This window comes from Capsicum annuum, chromosome 12, assembly GCF_002878395.1.
Source record: "Capsicum annuum cultivar UCD-10X-F1 chromosome 12, UCD10Xv1.1, whole genome shotgun sequence".
In the NCBI taxonomy this organism is placed as follows: domain Eukaryota; kingdom Viridiplantae; phylum Streptophyta; class Magnoliopsida; order Solanales; family Solanaceae; genus Capsicum; species Capsicum annuum.
The window spans coordinates 195504854-195526138 of record NC_061122.1 but is presented as its reverse complement, the minus strand read 5'-3'; positions in this window follow the sequence as shown (position 1 = coordinate 195526138).

Here is a 21285-nt window from a genome sequence, read left to right as displayed (position 1 = left end):
AAAGAACGTCCCTTTTATCTCTTAAATTGATGTCCGGTCCAGTTTGAGTTTATGTTGGCATGGTGAAATTCTTTAAGTTTAACAAATAAGAAGGAATGTCATTTCTTTAGAATTCTTGAACTTCTGAAATAAACAATATATTACCACAAACTTTATAACCTTGGCTAAGATTGGAAACCAAAATTATGAGCGACTAAAGAATGGAAACTCTGTGTTCTAAAATCTTAGTATGGATTGTCTAGTTTAGTCTTTGACTTTCATGTTGTGGTTGGTTTCTTGTGATGACAATCCTCTCTGTAATTTTTATGGGTGTCTGTGAAGTCGTATCTAGTAGAGTCCTTTTTATGGGTGTGAAGCACGCCGCACTTATAAGGATACATTTCCCCTTCTTTCATACTATAATTATATAAAGAGATATTCATAAGAATATTACTCAGATTCATGTGTTGCTTAAATTTCTTTGTCTATGCCTCATCCTCGAGGTGATTCATATCTTTATGGTGCTCTTAGATTTATCCGTCAAAAATCTTTAGGACTACACATGGCTAGAGGGGGCCCACTAGTGTGTTTAAGTTCTTTATTTTGATAGAATGTTCTTTTGTACATATGAATTGTGCATTTGATCCTACGGTAATATGTCCTCTCAGACCCTTTCATACCTTGTTACCAATGATACTTTTAAATGAGAAAGTATGTATCCTAATTCTTGGGGAGTGTTGTCATCCAAGATATAATGTTATTTAGGGTGTGGTGGGTCATAAATAGTAGAAAAACTGCAGGGCTAGAACTATGAAGTCATTAGTTAAAAGCCAAAAGTGGGAATAGTCATTGATTAGAGTATGTTGCTAAGGTCATGTATCCAGTAGTCACATAATGTGGTGCAATGATGTGTCCTTTGATGATTAAGGAAGGTGTATCAAGACCTGTGTAGATGTTATGGTATTAAATTGAGCAATAATGGTTGATTGAGATGATTTAAAGTATATTTGAGCTAGGAAAGAAGTTTATGATGACATGACTTTATGTTAAAAAAGATCAAGAATAGGTTGTGAATGGGAGGATAGAGTAGTTAAGAGTTGACAGACCTAGGCTGCACATTGTGATTTTGAAAAAGGAACTCTCTATTTTATGGAGTTATGATTGTAATTTAGGCGGGTAATGGATAAGTAGTAGTGGTGTTAAAGGAGAATAAACTTGTAATCCTCAATTAGGCCGATAAAAAAATTAAGATCGATTGTTTTTTTTCATGTACTTTCAGTGGACTACTATTCATTTTGATTTTTTGCAACTATGAATCTGTGTAGTATGTGAGAAATTGTGTTGTTCTCCATGACTAGTACTAGACACTATGTTGGAGTTGTGAATGATCGTCATACTGGAAAAAAGGTAGTTTGGGAGAGATAATGCTAGTTTTATGGAATTGATCTAGTAGGCTTTACCTAAGAATCTATTCAGTTTTATGATGATTAGTTAGCAAAAAGTGTTTATGATGATTAGTTTGACAAAAGCATGAAGTTTCAATTATTATATATATGTGACCCTTAGGTGAGACAGTAAATTGTGGCTAGGACAAAAAAGAGGTCCTTAAGGTTTATATAGAAATTAGTGTACCCAAAGTCGTATGTTATTACATGAGATTCTAAGGATAGGTATGTATTGTATGGTGCCCTGAGAGATGAACTAAAGGGACTATAAATAATCAATGTTGAAGTTCCTTAGTGTAGTTTTAATCCTATTGAGTTGGGTGAACATGAATTTAGAGACGTGATTCTAGTAGTCTAATAAGAGAGAGCCAAATTGGTAAGTGTTGAAGTGATTATATACATTAATAGGAGCATAAGTTATAGAATGATGACCATAGAGGAAAGAGAAAGTTAAGGGAAGTAGCTCTAAAAAAAGTTCTAGCATCGGTTTTGTATCTACAAATATAGTCTAACAGGGAAAGTTTAAGCATTCTTGTGAATAGTAATACCCCAACTGTGCAGAATGTTATGCTTATATCTCAGTTTAGAGAATATGTCTGTACCTAGAATATCAACTTTTGAGCTAAGAGGGAGATGATGTGGTTTTGAACAAACTCGGGTCTTGAGCTTCAGGGAGTGATAAGTCCTAAAAATAGATAAGATGAGGCATCTATCCATTCTTATATTAACATGTTCCTTGTACTTCAGTCAAAATGACACTATGCTCCTGTCTTGCATACTAGCATCATGCCTCTGACCTAGGTATATTCACTTCATACTGATTCATATCCATGCTCAGTTCCTAGAATAAAAGTAATAGCTTCGCTCAATGATCCTGTACTTACTTCATGAATCCATGGATTCCAGTATGCCCAGGCCTATGAACTCACACTTCATGATTTATTTCAAAATCATGTTATGCCATTATCTGTCTCTTGAATGACTATCTAGTCGTGATTTATGTAATTAGTATATGAATTATCCATGCCTAATAGTTACCACAGGGTTAGTCTTGACCAAAACAGGGGAAACAACATGTTGACAGATGCAAACTCTAGTAATTTGTTAATATGGAGATTATAAGATGACAATGATGGTGTGTGGTATTCAGAGGAGAAAACATAAGGAGAAGTGTTGCTAAGCTTAAGGGTTATCAGTCATATCGTCTAAGGTGGAAATTCTCCTCCTACTATGTTCAACACACCCTTGATTCTTGTCATGTAACTTTAGATTGTGTGTAACCTACATTTAAGCCTATGTTCCTATATAGTTCTTCTTATATATGCGTCTTTCGATTCTACAGACTCGTGCTTCATATCCTTAGTGTGTTAATTTTTGTATTTATATCTCGTTCTTCTGAATTCCCTTGTAGTTGGTTGTCAAACCCTTGTCATTATTACAGATAAGCCATATTGATGAGTATAGTGCAGTAGACGATGGTAAATAGTTTCAACTCATGCACTTTCTTCTAGCCAATACCTTCATTCGAGGATGAATGAATCTAAGGGGGAGATATTGTAACACCCTAAACGTTCGAGATAAAAATAAAACAAATTGAACCATTCTTCATATGTACTTAGACCTGAATCTAGAAATTTTATTGTATTTAAGTATAAACGTCATGTCTAAAGTGTCGTAGGGGTATTGGATATGAATTAAGGGAATACGAAATGTCTAAAATAAATTTGTGTTAAAAGGGTCCTTTAATGACTTTATTTTGGTACACATTCATACTATTTTTGTAAACATTCATACAAGGACCAATTTTAAATAAGAATATCTGCTTGAATTATTAGAGTTATGTGATGCATTACCTATCAAATTAAAGATTTTTGATTCTTCTTTCCAACGTCACCAACGGCTCATCAATTCGAGTCCTGAGTAAAAAGTTATGCGTGGTTTACTAATTACAGTCAGAAAAGCCCTATACCAGAAAAAATTTTCTTTTTTTCTTTTAATTAACTTCTCACATTATTTGAGGGTGATTTATTCCTTTCCTTTTCCCATAACCCCCAATACGTTTCAATACACTTTAAATCAGTCTTTCTTCCATCAGTTTCTATGTTAAAAAGTCCCCCTGTTTTCCCTCAAGTTTACACATTAAAAACCTCACCTTCTCCATCAACTTTTATTGTTTTTTCCCCATTAGTTTTTTTATATGATTTCCATTAAAAAAACATCCTTATTCCTCCTCTAAAAACACTCAACTCTCAAGAATCTGAGGAAATTTGTTCAAGAAAACAACTCCAATCCCTTCTCCAGATCTCAAGTTCTGCAAACGTTTTGAGGTATGTAGAACCATCTTTTGCTCATATTTCTTGATGTTTTCTTATTCTTCAAATCTATTTAGTAATATCCTTTCTAAATAGATGGTTTATAGGTGTTTGAATTCAGCAGTTAGATTAAAAACAAATCAACTTGTCAAGTTCTATTTCTATTTCCTCTTGGCGTCTTAACAAATGCTTATGTATTCAAAATGTATGGACTGGTTTTGGCTAAATCTGGAATTTGAATCTTATCCAGTCAATAACATGGTGGTCTCAATAATCTTCAATAAGTATTTTCTATTTCTAAAATTCTTAAAAGACGTTAGGATTATATAACATAAAGAGCATCCCTTTTATCTCTTAAATTGATGTCCGATCTAGTTCGAGTTTATGTTGGCATGGTGAAATTCTTTAAGTTTAACAAGTAGGAAGGATTGCCATTTCTTTGGACTTCTTGAACTTCTGAAATAAACAATTTATTACCCCAAACTTCTTAACCTTGGCTAATATTGGTAACCAAAATTGTGAGCGGCTAAAGAATGGAAACTCTGTGTTCTAAAATATTAGTATGGATTGTCTTGTTTACTCTTCGACTATTATGTTATGGCTGGTTTCTTGTGATGACAATCCTCTCTGTGCTTTTAGATCTGCAGCTTTGTAACTCAATTCTCAAATAGCCAAAAATTGAGTCCTTGTGGTTCTCTTTAGGATATGATAATATATCACTGAAACTGTTCTGAACCATATTGATAACTGTGAGATAAACTCTGCTTCTATTTCCCTCCACACGTTATATGATCTGATGTTCTTTGACTTGATGTGTAGATTAAGAACCTGGGGTTTGTCTAGATTAAGAATCTTCCCTTGCTTGCCTAGGAAATTTTGAGAAAATCTGCTAACTCAAATCCATCAATAGCGTCAAAAATCAATGTCGGCCAGATTTCTGCAGTATACTTCCTTTCTATAGATGTATTTTAGTCAAGTACTAAAGAGTTGCGAGACATTCATTTTATCCTCAATAATTACAATAATGTTTCACAGAATTTTCCAGATTTTATTTAGGATCTTAATCATTTTTTTTAAAAGTTTGCTTCCTAACAGATTTGGCTTATCACAACTGTTACACTATGTGTAATTGCTTTCCTTCCAGTTAACTCATAACCATAATCTCTCAAGAGTCATGGAAGTCATGTTGATGAACCATTAACAGACTATTTTTTTTACTGTCTAGAATACTATGAAAAGGTATCAAATAAAAATGTTATGATCCCAAAGTGGTTGAATTCCCAACATGAGCCCAAAAAGGGTTAAATTATGTACGTGAGCCTAAAACAAGCTAAACTATGAACATGAACCTAAAACAGCTAAACTATGTATATGAGCCTAAAACGGCTAAACTATGAACATGAGCCAAACGAGGGTAACACTTTGAATATAAATAAGTCGGACAATGCCATGAGAATAAGGGAGTTAGTTAGATGACCGTGAAGGCATAGGTTTAAACAACAAATGCCCGAAACTATGTTTGCCGACATAGAATAGAGAATATTTCGCAAGTGGGATGACTCTTTTTTCTCATGTGTCACAAAAAGGTGCTAACCATGGATACTTTCTAGCAAATCATATCATGTCACATCCTCTGTCCGGAAAGGTATAGGACGGCTTAGCTGATCAGGCCGAGATCAGACTCCATGCGCTCACATGGTGGTTTATGATGGTTCACTACTTTCTCCCACAAATAATCAAAGGAATTTAAATCTACTTTACATTGTCAATTATAAATTTAGTTTACATTCTTGTTCCTTTCCAGTTGCCTTCACTTATATTTGAATTTAATTGTTACTTCTAATCTTTTGTTGTACTACCCTTCTGCAATGGTTTTACATACTAATACATTCCATGTATTGACCGTCTTTGGTGCTACATCATTTCATGATGTAGGTTCTAGCTCTCAAGTCTGTAGTCAGGCACCTCATTAGGATTCCTAACTTCTGCTATTGGTGAGCCTCTTTCCTACCAGGAGGCTGGATGAGATATGATGATTTTTTTGTATTTTCTTTCCTTTCAGTAGTAGTACTTATTAGAGGCTTCACAGGGTGGTGTAGTTGTCAAGAAAACTTTGTAATTTTCAGTCTTCATTTTTAATAACTATTGGTATTTTTGAGCATTATGCGGTATTAATAAACTTGGGTGAAGTTTTATCTCAGAAAATCATAATTGAATTCTATATTACTTCCACTTTATCCATTTGTATTAGAAGTATGCTTGGGTGATATGCCAGAATGTTCACTCGTACTAGCTATTGTATTGGGTGCGTAACACGTCTAGGGCCTTGGATTGGGTCGTGACACAAACATACTCCCAATCTTTAACAAAGTTTGGAAACAAGGAAGCAAGGATATTAATCTTTCCTTTAGCAAACTTTGAAAATAAAGATATGTTAAAGACACATACCTTCCGTACAAATCCCAGGAGCAAAAAATAATTGCGAATATTTGGACTTTATGTACTTCTCCAATTCCCATGTAGCTTCTCCCACCTTATGGTTCTGCCAAATAACCTTAACCAAAGCCACATCCTTGGTCCACAACCGATAAACCTACCTATTCAAGATCCACCATAAGACAAAGAATACGTGACACCCTATGCTTCTAAAGGAACAACTGAAAAAGGATCGCCAATGCACTTCCTCATCATGGAAATATGAAAGACCGAATAAACCAAGCTCAAGCTAGAAGGTAAATCCGACTCATAAGCAAAATCAAATCCTGCTAAATCAAATCGGAATCAAACATATCTGTCTTACCAAGCTCAAACCAACTAATACGATATCTACACCTCCTACCATACAATGCCTCAAAAGGGGCCATACCAATACTAGAATGATATCTATTGTTGTAAGCAAACTCCACCAAAGGTAGATGATCAACCCAATTTCCACCATAATCAATCACACAGGCTTGAAACATATTCTCCAGTGTCTAAATAGTTCTTTCTGCTTGCCCATCCATCTACGTATGGAACACAATACTAAGAATAACCTTAGTCCCCAATCCTTTCTGAAATGGTCACCAAAAATGAGATATAAACTATGTGCTATGATCAGAAATAATCAAAATAGGCACCCATACAGCTTCACAATCTCTTAAAGATACAACTTTGCATAATCCTCCATTGAGAAGGTAGTCTGCACCGAAAAAAGTGCACAAATTTAGTCATCCTATCCATGTTGACCCAAATCAAATCATATTGATTATGAGATCAAGGAAGATGAGTAGAGAAGTCCATTAACCACATCCTTCTTTTATTCGGGCAAATCAATTTCTTGATACAATCCTCCTGGCCTAATGTAAGCAACTTTAACCTATTGACACACCATGCACTTGGCCACGATATCACCCACATCCCTTTTTATTCCATTGCACCAATAGATTTCCTTGAGATCATGATACATCTTAGTTAAGCCAGGATAAACAACATAGCGTGACTCATGCGCCTCAACCAAAATCCTTTGTCGCAACCCATCGACATCGAGAACACAGAATCTCCCTCGATACCATAAAGTACCATCACCACTGATTTCAAACACCACTACCTTTTGCCTACCAATGCCACTGTTGATTTTCATCAGTATAGGATCTAACACTTGTTTCTTCTTAATCTCTGCACCAAGAGATGATCGAGCCACTTCTTGAAACACCACACCACCATCCTTAGAGTCTAAGAAGAGTACTCCAAGATTAGCCAAGCGGTGAATATCCTTTACTAATTCCCGCTTTACTTCCTCCACATGAGCCAAAATCTCCATGGATAACCTGCTAAGAGCATCAACAACTATATTATCCTTACATGGGTGATAGTGAAGACTCATATCATAATATTTGTAAAGCTTAAGCTATCTTCTCTGCCTGAGATTAAGATCTTTCTGGGTGAACATATACTGTAGACTCTTATGATAAAAAAAGATCTATGTGCATACCATACAAATAATGTCGCTATATTTTCAAAGCAAACACAACCACCAACAGCTTTATATCATGAGTAGGATAATTTCTCTCATGTACATTCAACTTCCTAGAAGAATAGGCAATCATCTTCCAATGACGCATCAACACACAACCAAGCCCTACCTGAGATGCATCAAAATAAACCACGAACCCATCATTGCCTTCTGGCAAAGTCAAAATTGGAGCCAAAGTTAACTTATAACTTCAACTTCTCAAAACTCCCTTCACAAGTATCCAACAAAGAAAACTTAACCTTCTTCTGAGTTATCTTAATCAAAGGAGCAACTACTGATGAAAATCTTTCTACAAATCGCCTATAATATCCGACTATACCCAAGAAGCTCAAATATCGGATGGAGCTGTGGGTCTAGGCCACCTATTCACTATAACAACCATTTGAAGATCCATTATGATCCCCTCACTAGAAATAATATAACCCAAGAAGTTATAGCGTTCAACCAAAACTTACACTTGGAGAAATCTGCATACAGCTGCTGTTCCCTTAGGGTCTGCAACACCACACAAAGGTGATTAGCATAAACCACCTCACTCTTCGAATAGACTAGAATCTCATCAATAAATACAATAATGAAGAGATGTAAATACTGATGAAAAACCCTATTCATCAGATCCATAAATGCCACCGGGGCATTTGTCAACCCAAATGACATTACCAAAAACTCAAAGTGCCCATACCGAGTATAAAAAGCTGTAGTAGGTATATCAACCTCCCTAATCTTTAGCTAATGGTACCCAGACCAAAGATCTATCTTAAAAAAGAACTTGGAACCTTGCAACTAGTCAAACAGATTATCTATCCTTGAAGAGGATACTTGTTCTTGACTGTCACGTTGTTCAACTGCTAATAGTCAATGCACATCCGAAGGGAACTATCCTTATTGCGCATAAACAACACCGGTGCACCCCAAGAAGATATACTAGGATGAATAAATCCTTTATCTAAAAGATCCTTAAGTTTCTCCTTGAGTTTGGTTAACTTAGCCGGAGCCATTGTATACAGAGAAATAGAAATTGGACGAGTGTCTAGAACCAAGTCAATACCAAACTCTATTTTCCTATTCGAAGAAATACCAGGAAGATCATCTAAAAAAACCTCTGAAAACTCATTAACCTTTGGAACTGACTAGAAAAAAGGACCTTTCAAATTAGAATCTTTAACTCAAACCAAGTGATAAAGACACTCTTTGGAGTTTAACCTACGAGCTCTAAGATGAGAAATAAACCTCCCCCTAGGAGCTAAAGAAACACCCTCCCACTCTATAACTAGTTTATCAGGGGACCTAAAGATAACCTTACAGGTCTGACAATCCAAGGACACGTAACAAGAGTACAACCAATCCATACTCAGAATGACATCAAAATCTACCATATCCAACTCAAACAGATCCACTAAGGTTTGCTTGAAACCAATAGATACCAAACTCCCCCTATAGGCTCTCTTAGCAATAACCGAGTCACCTACTGGGGTAGAAATAGAAAAAGAATCTGAAATAACTTCCGAATCAAAACTAAAAGGTATAGCCATATAAGGAGTTACATAGGAAAGAGTGGACCTCAGACCAAGCAAACTATATATATTATGAGAGAGAAGCTATAACGTACTAGTAACGACATTAGGTGATGCCTCATATTCCTATCAAGATGCCAAAAAATAAAACCTGTTCTTACCAACACTAGGACCAGGAGTAGTAACAGAAGTAGATGCGACACCACCTGATGTAGGAGCAAAAAATGAGGCCACAAGAATCTTATTCGCCCCCATAGCAACTTTATTAACTGGACAATCCCTTAGCCAATGGTCTGCCTAGCTATACTTGAAGTATTTATCCTTTCCTTTATCATAATAACCCAAATGAGAATGACCACAGAATAGATAAAGAGGGCATGAAGAAAATGACTGACCTCTACTTGCCTGATATTGGGCACTCTGTGCCCAAAATTTTTTATCACCATAATGATCTTATCACCTAACTGGTAAGGAGCACTAGTAGAAGAGTAGGAGCTAGAACTCCCACTTTTTTTCCACTTGCCACCATCTCCACCACCCTGAGACTGAGCATCTCTCTGGTTAGAAAACCTGCTCCTCTTCCTCTGCCTATCCCAAACTTTGCCTGATTTCTTTTTTCATTCTCTACTTACTGCATATGAACAGTCAACCTAGAGATGTCTATATACTTAATCTGTAAGGAAGTGTTTCTGTCTAAAATCAAATCCCGATTCAACCCAAAAATGAATTTCCTTATTCTAGCCTGCATATGCTCCACCAAATTAGGAGCATACCTTGACAATTGGTGAAACTTCAAGGCATATCCTTGACAGACATCCTCCCCTGCTTCAGGTTCAAAAACTCCTCCATCTTTGCTTCCCTCAACTCATGGGGAAAGAGTCAATCTAAGAAGGCCTTAGAAAAAGTATCCCACAAGGCTGATTCTTCCACATCACTCTATCCATGTCCTACTCCTCATACCATTGATATGCAACATCTTTAAGCTGATAAGCTACAAATTTTAACCCCTCCACACTGGTAGCCTACATCACCCAAAATATCTTATCTATTTCATCGAAGAAGCCCTGCGGATCCTCCTCCACCTTCACTACAAAAAAAGTAGGAGGACTCATCTTTATAAATTGGCCAGCCCTTGTGGCCTCAGCAAATAAAGCACCAGATATATCCAGCTCAATCTGAGCAGCAACCAATTTAGTAATAACATGAATAGACAGACAAAATTATGCATTAGTCTACCTCGCCTTGAGGAGGACTAGTAGAAACCGGTAGAACTCTAGAACTATTAGGGATAGGACTGTAAGATTAAAGATGAATCCTAGAAGTAGGATGCACCCCTTCAGCATTACCCTCAGATGAGGTAGAAGAATTTCTTTATGTTTCAGATCTACAAGGCATAATTTGAAAGATGAACAAACAAGGATTAAAGAATATTCCAAGACTGAGACTCCAAGCTTAAAAATAGAATACAAAGAAAGTGAAGCATTCCTAAATGCTTTATAGTCTCTCCTTTATGAGCATAGAATGCTACATGCCCCTAAAAGAGACTCTACTTAAAACGGCTTTGTGGGCTCCCAATTGTCCATGAACCTAGGCTCTAATTCCAACTTGACATGACCTGCCTTGGGCCCTTGTCGTAATGTGCATCCCATGTCTAACCAGGACCGGAGACTACCCCCATTACCCAACCCAACCTCTAGTGCCTACCCTAAGTTAGCTAAATTTTGAGCATAAGACAAGATAGTGTAACAAATCATATAAAGACTCTGGGATAAGATCACAACCGTGAGTGATCTAATTGAGACCAACCATTCCATACCCATAATCCAACCATACCAAACCATACCCAAACAATGACCATAAACTAAGCAATAACTATAGATGTTCCAAAACATAATATAATTAATCCCAAAATGAAATAGGATGGAACAACCAATAATATCATCTAGTGATTTAACCCCCTGACTTATTGTAACACCCCGAGTCTGTTCCCCAGATGCTACATAATTCTCATAATCTCAAAGGACCATAAGCTAACCCATGACTGGTACCTGCTACAATAACTGTGTAATAAATACTGTAATAGTTTTAGAAATAGGTGGAACATATGACATAAGGTTCAAATCTGTTAATAAATATGAGTGTGGCATCAAAATACAAAAAATGAATATAAGTACTAAAAAATTGAACAACTATCTGAAAATACTCTTGTCTAAAAAGCCTCTAACTATCTGAATTGTGGAGTTGATGGGATAAACCCCTAAATAACTCCATCTACTGAAATAAAATTAAAGTACTGTAAATAATAAGTATGTCCTTAAACTATGAGGAATCACTACTACTCTAAAAGTTGAGAATCAGAACTACTAAGGGTGCTCTAGAGCCCGTGCATCTGAACCTATTATATAAAATATCATAGCGCAAAGAAAAGCATGTGTCAGTACTTTAAATGTACTAGTATGCTCAGTGAGGTAGGCTGAGATGCATGGGTTCATATACATGCACACTAATAACTGAATAACATAAGTATGACTGAGTAAGAGTACATGCATAAATATATAGACTGTAACTGAGATTGTGCTAATACTTAGTACTAAATCTAAATGCAGATAACTGATATTTGAGTTTATGAATACTGTATTACTAATTATCTGAATAACTGTATCTGATAGTTCTGAATACTGTAAAACCATACTGAGTTCTGTACTGAGTAACTATGGCTGATAGTCCTGAATCTGTAAAACTGAACTGAGCTCTATTTTGAGACTAAAACTAGAACTGAGACTGTGGGAAGTAATCATCTAACCGACATGCCCCTTCTATAACTTATTTGGGGTCCAACTTGTAACCCTAATTGGAAGGGTGTCAATACCATGCCACGAGTAAGGACAAGTGCTGATTCAACCTCATCTGGTAGGTACTCTGAATGAGAACGGTGGTATCCTTAACTGGAAGGTTGATGTCTCAACCTATGCTAGCTACATAGTTCTAGAATACCAGGACTTCTTATAAGGATTACACCCTCAACTCGCAGATGAATCCCCATCCTTGGGTTTACTCGGTGTTCAATTCTACTTCCAACTGAATAGACACTGGACTGAGTTCTAAACTGTACTAGGTTTGACTAAAATATAACTGATCGTACAATATAATTGAACTAAATTGATCTTACTGAACTGAACTGGACTGATTCTAAGTTTACTAAGCTCTCCTAAGCTTTGTAACTGACTGAATTCTACTGATTGAGACATGACTGATTCTACTGTGTGACTGACCATGGCTCTAGATAAGCAGCTAAATTTTTGGGTATTAAATACCCCCAAGACTCGATAGCACAAACTTAAAAGACATGGAATAATTCTTGAGACATGGTAACTAACTACTTCATCATCATTCATTCATTTGGGCATTCAAGTAAACACTTGCATACATGCTAAACATGATATAATTTTACTATTCAACTCACATGGACAATTCATCAAATACTTATGGGGCATAATATATGCACATAATACTAAAAAACATATAGGCAACGTGATTCGATTCCAATTACATAATTCTAAGAGTTTCAACATGAATTCACATGCTAAAGCACACATATTAATCAACTCTACATGAATCTTGCAATAAATCATGAATCTACTCATGAAAATCATAAAATTACTCTACATGAACTTTAAAAGAGTTTCTTGGACTCCAAGGGTGGAAGAAACCCTTGGATAAACACTTCACATACCTTAGTTAAGGAATTTCTAAACGTTAATGGTGGAACCTTGAGTTCTTGATTTGCAATTGAATCTTCTAGGGTTTTGTTCTTGAGAAAATTTGAGAAAGCATGAGTTTAATTTCTCTCTAAGGTGATAAATTTCATGTTTTGGGTGTTGAAGGTTAATGAAAAAAGACCTAAATACCCCCAAGTATGCGGTTCTTTAATGACTAAAAAACTTTACCATCGACGCATAGACTGACGTACCTCGTCGTTGGCATCAATGTAATAGCCAACTCATCATGATGAGTCCATGTCAACTCACTGGAAATTAATGCGGGGAACTGAGAAAAATACTTATCAATGCGATAGACGACACGGCGCCAAGATCGTGTTGATTCACTATTTTAGGATTCCAAAGGAGCTTCAAACAAAGTTTGAAAAATCCAAAACTTGTCCAAAAACACCTACGGATATTCCTGATCATGAATTAACTTGTAATACCCTTATTTTTATTAACTTAAATTCATTCCTAGAATGTTAAGGGATAGCTTCCAAAATGAATAATATTTATTCCATGTAGAATTTTCAAGTTTTTGACTTTTCATTGTGTGAAAAATTGAATAAGTTTTCCATCGACACCAAATTCGCCTAAATCCAACACTCGATGCAAGAGTTATGGCATTTTTAAGTTGACAGTATGTCACTTGGACTCTCAGTGCGTCACAGAGATAAGAGAATTGGCTGTTGTCAAATTCCAGTGAGACTCCGTGATTCCACCGTATTGTGGAGGAGTCCCATTTCATATTTGTCTATTTTCAAAAAGTCTACACGTTAGTGGCGCATTGTGCCAGTGGATAAAATGGCAAATCTATAGGGCCCCGCAATAGCTTCACATCGCGGAAAAAGCCCATTTCCTACGTGTCCTTTTTCCAGTGAGCCACTGCAATTGTGACGTGTCACGGTGTCCACCTAAATCAGAAAAATGCTACATTTTCAGTTTGTCCAAAAGTTTAAAGAGGGCATTTTGGTCAATTACTAGGCCCCCCAATTTATCCAAACATAAGATTTAAGCCTATTATAAGCACTTTAGGTTTATATTCATCAATTTTCTCTCAAATAAAAACCCTAGAGTTCAAAGCTCCTTCTCCAGAAAATTATATTCCACCATGGTTTCTCCAATAAAACTTAAGATTGAGGATTTTCAAGGCAAGATAATCTAAAATACAACTTTAAGAACTCAAATAAGAATTAATAATTCAAGCTTCTTCATCTAATCATCAATCAAGGTATGTGGGGTTATGAACAAGGATACTCCTTCCATCCTTGTACCTAAAACTTATTTTAAATTATAAAGTTATTTGATTTTATATAATTTTCCATGAATTTGAAATTAGAGTTCATATCCAATGTTGCCATTTTCAAGATTATGAGATTTCTAGAGAATTATAAGTTGAATTGCATGGCTATTTTCATATTTACATGCTTATGTTATTGCAGTAATTTCTATATTTTGAGATGAATTTTCATTATTTTCATTATCAAGCATGATTATTATGATGCTTTTACATGAGTTTGATATATGGGTGTTAATCCCCAAGTTTATATGTTGAGATTTTGAGAATGATGAAGCTTTAAGCATCCTATGAGCTGATTATTTTAGATTTTCTATAAAGTTTTGATCTTTTGATCCTCAGATAAATTTTGAAATTCACTTTACAGATTTACTACAAATTATAGAAAGCAAATAGCTCCAGTTACAGATTTATTTAGATAAATGCATAACTGGTTTCATAATAAACCCCTATGCGAGTTTTAAAGTGGATTTCCAACAAGATGAGCGTAGTAAATTAAAGGGAGTAGTATTTAGCATCGAGATGAGTATGATTTCAAGGTCTCATGCCCCAAAAATATGTGCCACCACAGGATTAAGATTAAGTGCCCATAGTGGGCAGAGTTGTGATCACTTAAGCTGGGGTTATACTCCCTGAAAAAAGTATGACACCTCTCCCCAATGTGAGGTTTATTCCTAAGGAGGACGAGATATTGGACTCCATGTAGCTCACATAGTTTATGTTGATTAAGAGAACCACCCTTGCAGAACAGTTTTCCCTATAATAAGCTTTTCAGAATAGTTTTAAAGTATCTCCCTTCATATAAAGTATTTTCCCTAAAGTTTTAAAGCTTTCAGACTACAGATTCTAGAATAGAAAGAGTAATAGAAAAAGCTTTTAGAAAAACTAAGTGTGAAGGCTCACAAGTTTTACTTAGATTATGCTTTACAGAAAGATATTAACTATAACTTTCAGCTTTTAGATTTTAGATTTAGAGTGAGTCCTTTCTACACTTAAAAAGTATGATTTAAAGGGAGAATACAAATACAACTTTTAGAACTAAATGTTATGACTCACTAGATTTATAAGGCATGATTTCCTTCTCATGATTATTATTTTCAGTATTTCAGATATTCCAGCTTATGTGAGTCATTTACATTTTGCATGCATTATTTTGAAAATTATGATGATGAGATGATATTTTTACTTATGCATTCACCCCCATATACTCAATACATACTCAAAGTATTGATCTATATATATGTCTATGTGCTATATTGTCTCATAATGTAGGTACGAGATATAACATATATATCATATTCAAACAGTTTGTAGATTCCAACCAGCAGATGATGAGTCCTCCTACTTCGGGGACTTTAGTTAGATGTTACTTATGTATTTTATTTTCTTATGTATTGATTAGTGATAGTTGGAGTCACGTCCTAGCTATCTGTAGTCAGTATAGTAGAGGCTTCACAGATGTCAGTTAGAGTCAGTTATGTATTTTCAGTCCTTCTTTCAGACTTTATCAGAATGTAAAAGTTGTATTGATATTGTAATTTTCCTAGATTCCATCATTGTTATGTTTTTGCACAGTAAAATCAGTCGTTTTATGCATATCATTCAGTTGCTTATGAGTTATTCCAGTAGAAGGGTTAGCTTGGTATCACTTGTGGTTCTAAGAACCGTGTGACATCTTGGAACAAATTTTTGGGGTGTTACATAACTTAAATATCAATATTTAATGGACGTAAGGGCCATGAAATAAGATCTCCAACTTTCAAAGGCTAAAATGACACTAAGTCTGAATACTTAGCTAGAATGTTCTAAGTCTGGGACCCCTTAATAAGCTTAGAGGACTGAATTTAGCTAAGAATTTTTTTGCGGGGTCTTACATTATCTCCCCTTTGGGAACATTCATCCTCAAATGAGACTGTTGAGACTGAGAATACTAAGAGACTGAACTTAGACACTGGCATACACAACTAAAACATAGTTTCATAACTGAGATCATTGATATACTGAATTATCGTGCTGAACATGCATATCTGATGCATAAGCACATAACTGAACATGATTCATGAATGCATGACTGGGATTACTAATAAGCTGAGTTTCTCATACTGGACATGAATATTTGATGCATGAATACATGACTGAACTGACTCATGAATATGTGACTGAACATGAAATGGTAACTAATGCCAAGTTTGTAACTGAAATCTAAACATAAAAATAAATATTCAAGGAAAACTATTACCTTAAGCTGAATCTGGATTAGCGGAGAAGAGGTGAGGATACTTGGTCCACATGTCTGCTTCTGTTTCCCAAGTAGCTCCCTCAACGGACTGATTCATCCAAAGAACTTTGACTAGAGGGACTTCTTTGTTCCTCAGTCTACGAATCTGATAATCAAGGATTTTGACTGGAATCTCTTCAAAAAAGAGGTTGTTCTGAACATATATGCCCTCTATGGGGATTACGACTGATGGGTCACCTATGCATTTTTTTAGCAAGGAGACGTCAAATACTGGATGTACTAAAGATAGATTTGAAGAAAACTTAAGCTCGTAAGCTACCTTTTTAAAACGACTGAGAATTCGGTAAAGACCGGTATATCAGGGATTAAGCTTCCCCTTCTTGCCAAACCACTTCACTCCTTTCATAGGAGAGATCTTCAAGTACACATAGTCACCATTCTTAAACTCGAGATCTTTTCTGTGCACATTTGCATATGATATCTGCCGGCTCTAAGCTGTCTTAAGTCTTTCCTTGATCAACTAGACTTTATCTAAGGTATAAAATACCAAGTCAGTCCCAACCACTGTGGCCTCACCCACTTCAAACCAACCAATAGGAGATCTACACCTCCTCCTATAAAGTACCTCAAATAGAGCCATCTGAATACTGGAGTGATAGCTATTGTTATATACAAACTCAATCAAAGACAAGTGGTTATCCCAACTACCTTTAAAGTCTATCGCACATCCTTACAACATATCCTCTAAAGTCTGAATGGTCCTTTCTTCTTGACAATATGTCTGAGGATAAAAAGCTGTACTGAGGTGAACTCAGGTACCAAGACCCTTTTGGAATGCTTTCCAGAAATGAGAGGTAAACTGGGTACCTTTATCTGCGATAATAGACAACGAAACACCGTGCAATCTAACCAACTCCCTGATATAGAGTTTGGTGTAATCCTCGGTTGAGTAAGAGGTATGGACTGGTAGGAAATAAGCTAATTTGGTCATCCTTTATATAATGACCCAAACTGAATCATGCTGACGACGAGTATGAGGCAAACCTATTACAAAGTCCATGTTCACTTCTTCCCATTTCCAAGTAGGAATGCTAAAGTCCTGCATAGACCTACTAGGCATTTGATGCTCAATCTTAACCTGCTGACATATTGAGCACTTAGCCATAAAATCTATAATATTTCTCTTCATCCCACTCCACCAATAGATCTCCCGTAAATCACGGCATATCTTAGTGACCCCTAGATGAATAGAGTAGGCACACCATGCACTTCTTTAAGAATTTGCTACCTTAAGTCATCTATGCCTGGCATATATAATCGACCCTGACAACGCAAAAGACCATCTCCTTCTTGAGAGAAAACCTCTACTTTCTGATATCTAACTAATTCCTTTAACTTGACTAAATTGGGATCCCTATCCTGCTTTTCATTTACCTCAGATACCAGGGATGATTCTGAGCTACTCTGCACTCATACACTACCTTCTGCTGAATTGATTAAGCGGACACCTAGTTGGGCTAACTGATGGACTTCTTGAGCTAACTTTTTCTTATTGTCCTCCATATAAGCAACACTACCCATAGAAATTTTACTGAGGGCATCGACCATTACGTTGTCCTTGCTCAAATGTTGAAGAACACTTATGTCGTAGTCTTTTAAGAACTCCAACCACCTTCTCTGGCAGAGGTTTAGGTATTTCTGTGAGAACACATACTGCAGGCTCTTATGATTAGTGAAAACATCAATGTGTACACACAAATAATGCCTCTAAATCTTTAAGGCAAAAACTACTGCTACTAACTCAAAATCGTGAGTAGGATAGTTATTCTCATAGGGATTAAGCTGTTTAGAGGTGTAGGCTATGAGCTTACCTCTATGCATTAAACCACAACTCAATCCAACTCTAGAAGTATCACAATACACAATGAAGCCATCATAATCATCTAGTAGGGTAAAAACTAAAGCTGTGGTAAGTTGAGTCTTCAAATCCTAAAAACTCTTATCACAAGGATTTGACCACTGTAACTTGACTTTCTTCTGAGTCAATCTGGACATAGGGGATGTAATAGATGAAAATCCCTCAACAAATCATCAGTAATAGCTAGCCAAATCCAAGAAACTCCTGATATCTGATGCAGATATGGACCTGGGCCAGTTTCTTATTGCTTTGGTCTTTTAATGCTATCGCCGAAAATTATGTGGCCAAGGAAGGCTACTGACCTTAGCCAAAATTCATACTTACTAAATTTAGTGAATAGCTGATGGTTTTTGAGAGTCTGTAATACTATTCTGAGATGGTCTGCATGATCATGTTCACTACAAGGAGTAAACAAGAATGTCATCTATGAAGACTATGATGAACATGTCCAAGTACTGCTTGACCAAATAGTTCATCATGTCCATGAAGGCTGCTGGGGAATTTGTAAGACCAAAGGACATAAATAAAAATTCAAAGTGATCATACTGAGTTCTGAAATCTATTTTTGGGATGTCACATTCCCTGACTCTGAGCTGATGATAGCCTAATCTGAGGTCTATCTTGGAGAAATAATTGGCACCTTGAAGTTGGTCAAATAAGTTATCGATTCTGGAAAGTGGATACTTGTTCTTGACCGTGACTTTATTTAACTGATGATAGTCAATATACATTCTGAGAGAACTGTATTTCATATGCACGAACAAAATTAGTGCGTCCCTTGGGGAAATACTGGGTCTGATGAATCCCTTATCTAAGAGATCCTTTAATTGTTCCTTTAATTCTTTGAGTTTTGCTGGAGCCATTCTGTATGGTGGGATAGATATTGGCTGAGTATCTGGGAGAATATCAATTTTGAAATCAATTTTCCTTTTGAGAGGAACTCCAAGAAGGTCTTCAGGAAACACATCTAGGAATTCACATACTATTGACACTGATTCAAGAGTAGAGGTTTCTAAACTAGAGTCCTAGACTCAAACAAGATGGTAGACACATCTCTTAGCTATCATTTTTCTAGACCGAAGGTAAGAAATGAGCTGACCCCCTAAGTTCTAAAGTACTACCCCTCTACTCTAGGATGGGTTCATTTGGAAACTGAAACTGGACAATTCTATTTCTGCAGTAGACTAAGTCATAGTAGGAATGATGCCAATCCATGTCGAGAATGAAATCAAAATCAGTCATCTCTAACTCGACTAAGTCTACTGAAGTGATTTTCTGAGATATCATAACAAGACAATTCCTAAATACCCGTCAGTCTATGATAGATTTACCCAATAGGGGAGGCCTGATAAATAATGGAGGGTTTATTCGGGTGAAGTCCCGAATCTTGGGAGCAGCAGTATTGGCCACTAAGTTGGTCGGAATGATAGCTGGGTGTTTATTTCGGGCTGTTATAGAATGAGCTAGGGTGATGAAGGCTGCTCTGAACTCTACGTGGGAGACATGCTCGCCCAAAGGATCTGGATGGACTGTCTGAGGGGCTGACTGGTCTCCTATTCCTCTTCCCTGAGTCCTCTTTGAAGGCATATTCTGTAAACGGAAGAGAAGCTAGGATTATAAAGAGAGTGTAAATGGAGCTCATGCTCACTCGCATGACTTGAATATTTTGAAAAAAGGGAAACTTTTCCTAAAATATTTCATAGACTCCTATCCATAAGTGTGGCGTGCAACACACCCATTTACAAAACTCTACTAGATGCAGCGTTCAGACTTTCTTGGACTCTGTTGAACCTTAGGCTCTGATACAAAGTTTGTAACACCCTGAGTCTATACCCCAGATGCATCACAGTGCTTATTATCTTGAAGGACCACAAGCTGACCCATGACTGGTACCTGCTGCAATAATTATGTAATAAATACTGTAATGGTTGTGGAAATAGACAGAACATATGCCATAAGGTTCAAATCTATAAATAAATCTGAACGTGGTATCAAAATACCAAAATTGAATATAAGTACTAAAAAACTGAACAACTGTCTGAAAGTACTCTAGTCTAAAAATCCTCTAACTGTCTGAATTGTGGAGTTGATGAGACCCCCCAACTAACTCCATCTACTGAAATAAAACTAAAGTACTATAAACAATAAGCATGTCCTCAAACTATGAGGAATCACCACTAATCTGTAAGCTAAGAATCTGAACTGCTAAGGGTGCTCTGGTGCCCGTGCGTCTGAACCATTATAGAAGACATCATAGCACAAAGAAAAGAATACGTTAGTACTTTGAATGTACTGGTGTGCTCAGTGAGGTAGGATGAAATGCATGGGTTCATATATATGCACACTAATAACTGAATAACATAAGTATGACTGAGTAAGAGTACATGCATGAATACATAGATTGTAACTGAGATCGTGCTAATATTGAGTACTGAATCTGAATACGGATAACCGATATCTGAGTTTACGAATACTGTATTATTGATTATTTGAATGATTTTATCTGATAGTTCTGAATGTTGTAGAACCATACTGAGTTCCGTACTGAGCTGAGTGACTATGGCTAATAGTCCTGAATCTGTAGAACTGAATTGAGTTATATCCTGAGACTGTGACTAGAATTGAGACTGTGGAAAGTAATCATCTAACCGACATACCCCTTCTCTAACTAATTTAGGGTCCAAACTGTAACCCCAGTTAAAAAGGTGTTAATACCGTGCCATGGGTAAGGACAAGTGCTGAGTCACCCTCATTTGGTAGGTACTTTGAACGAGAATAGTGGTACCCTCAACTAACAGGTAGATC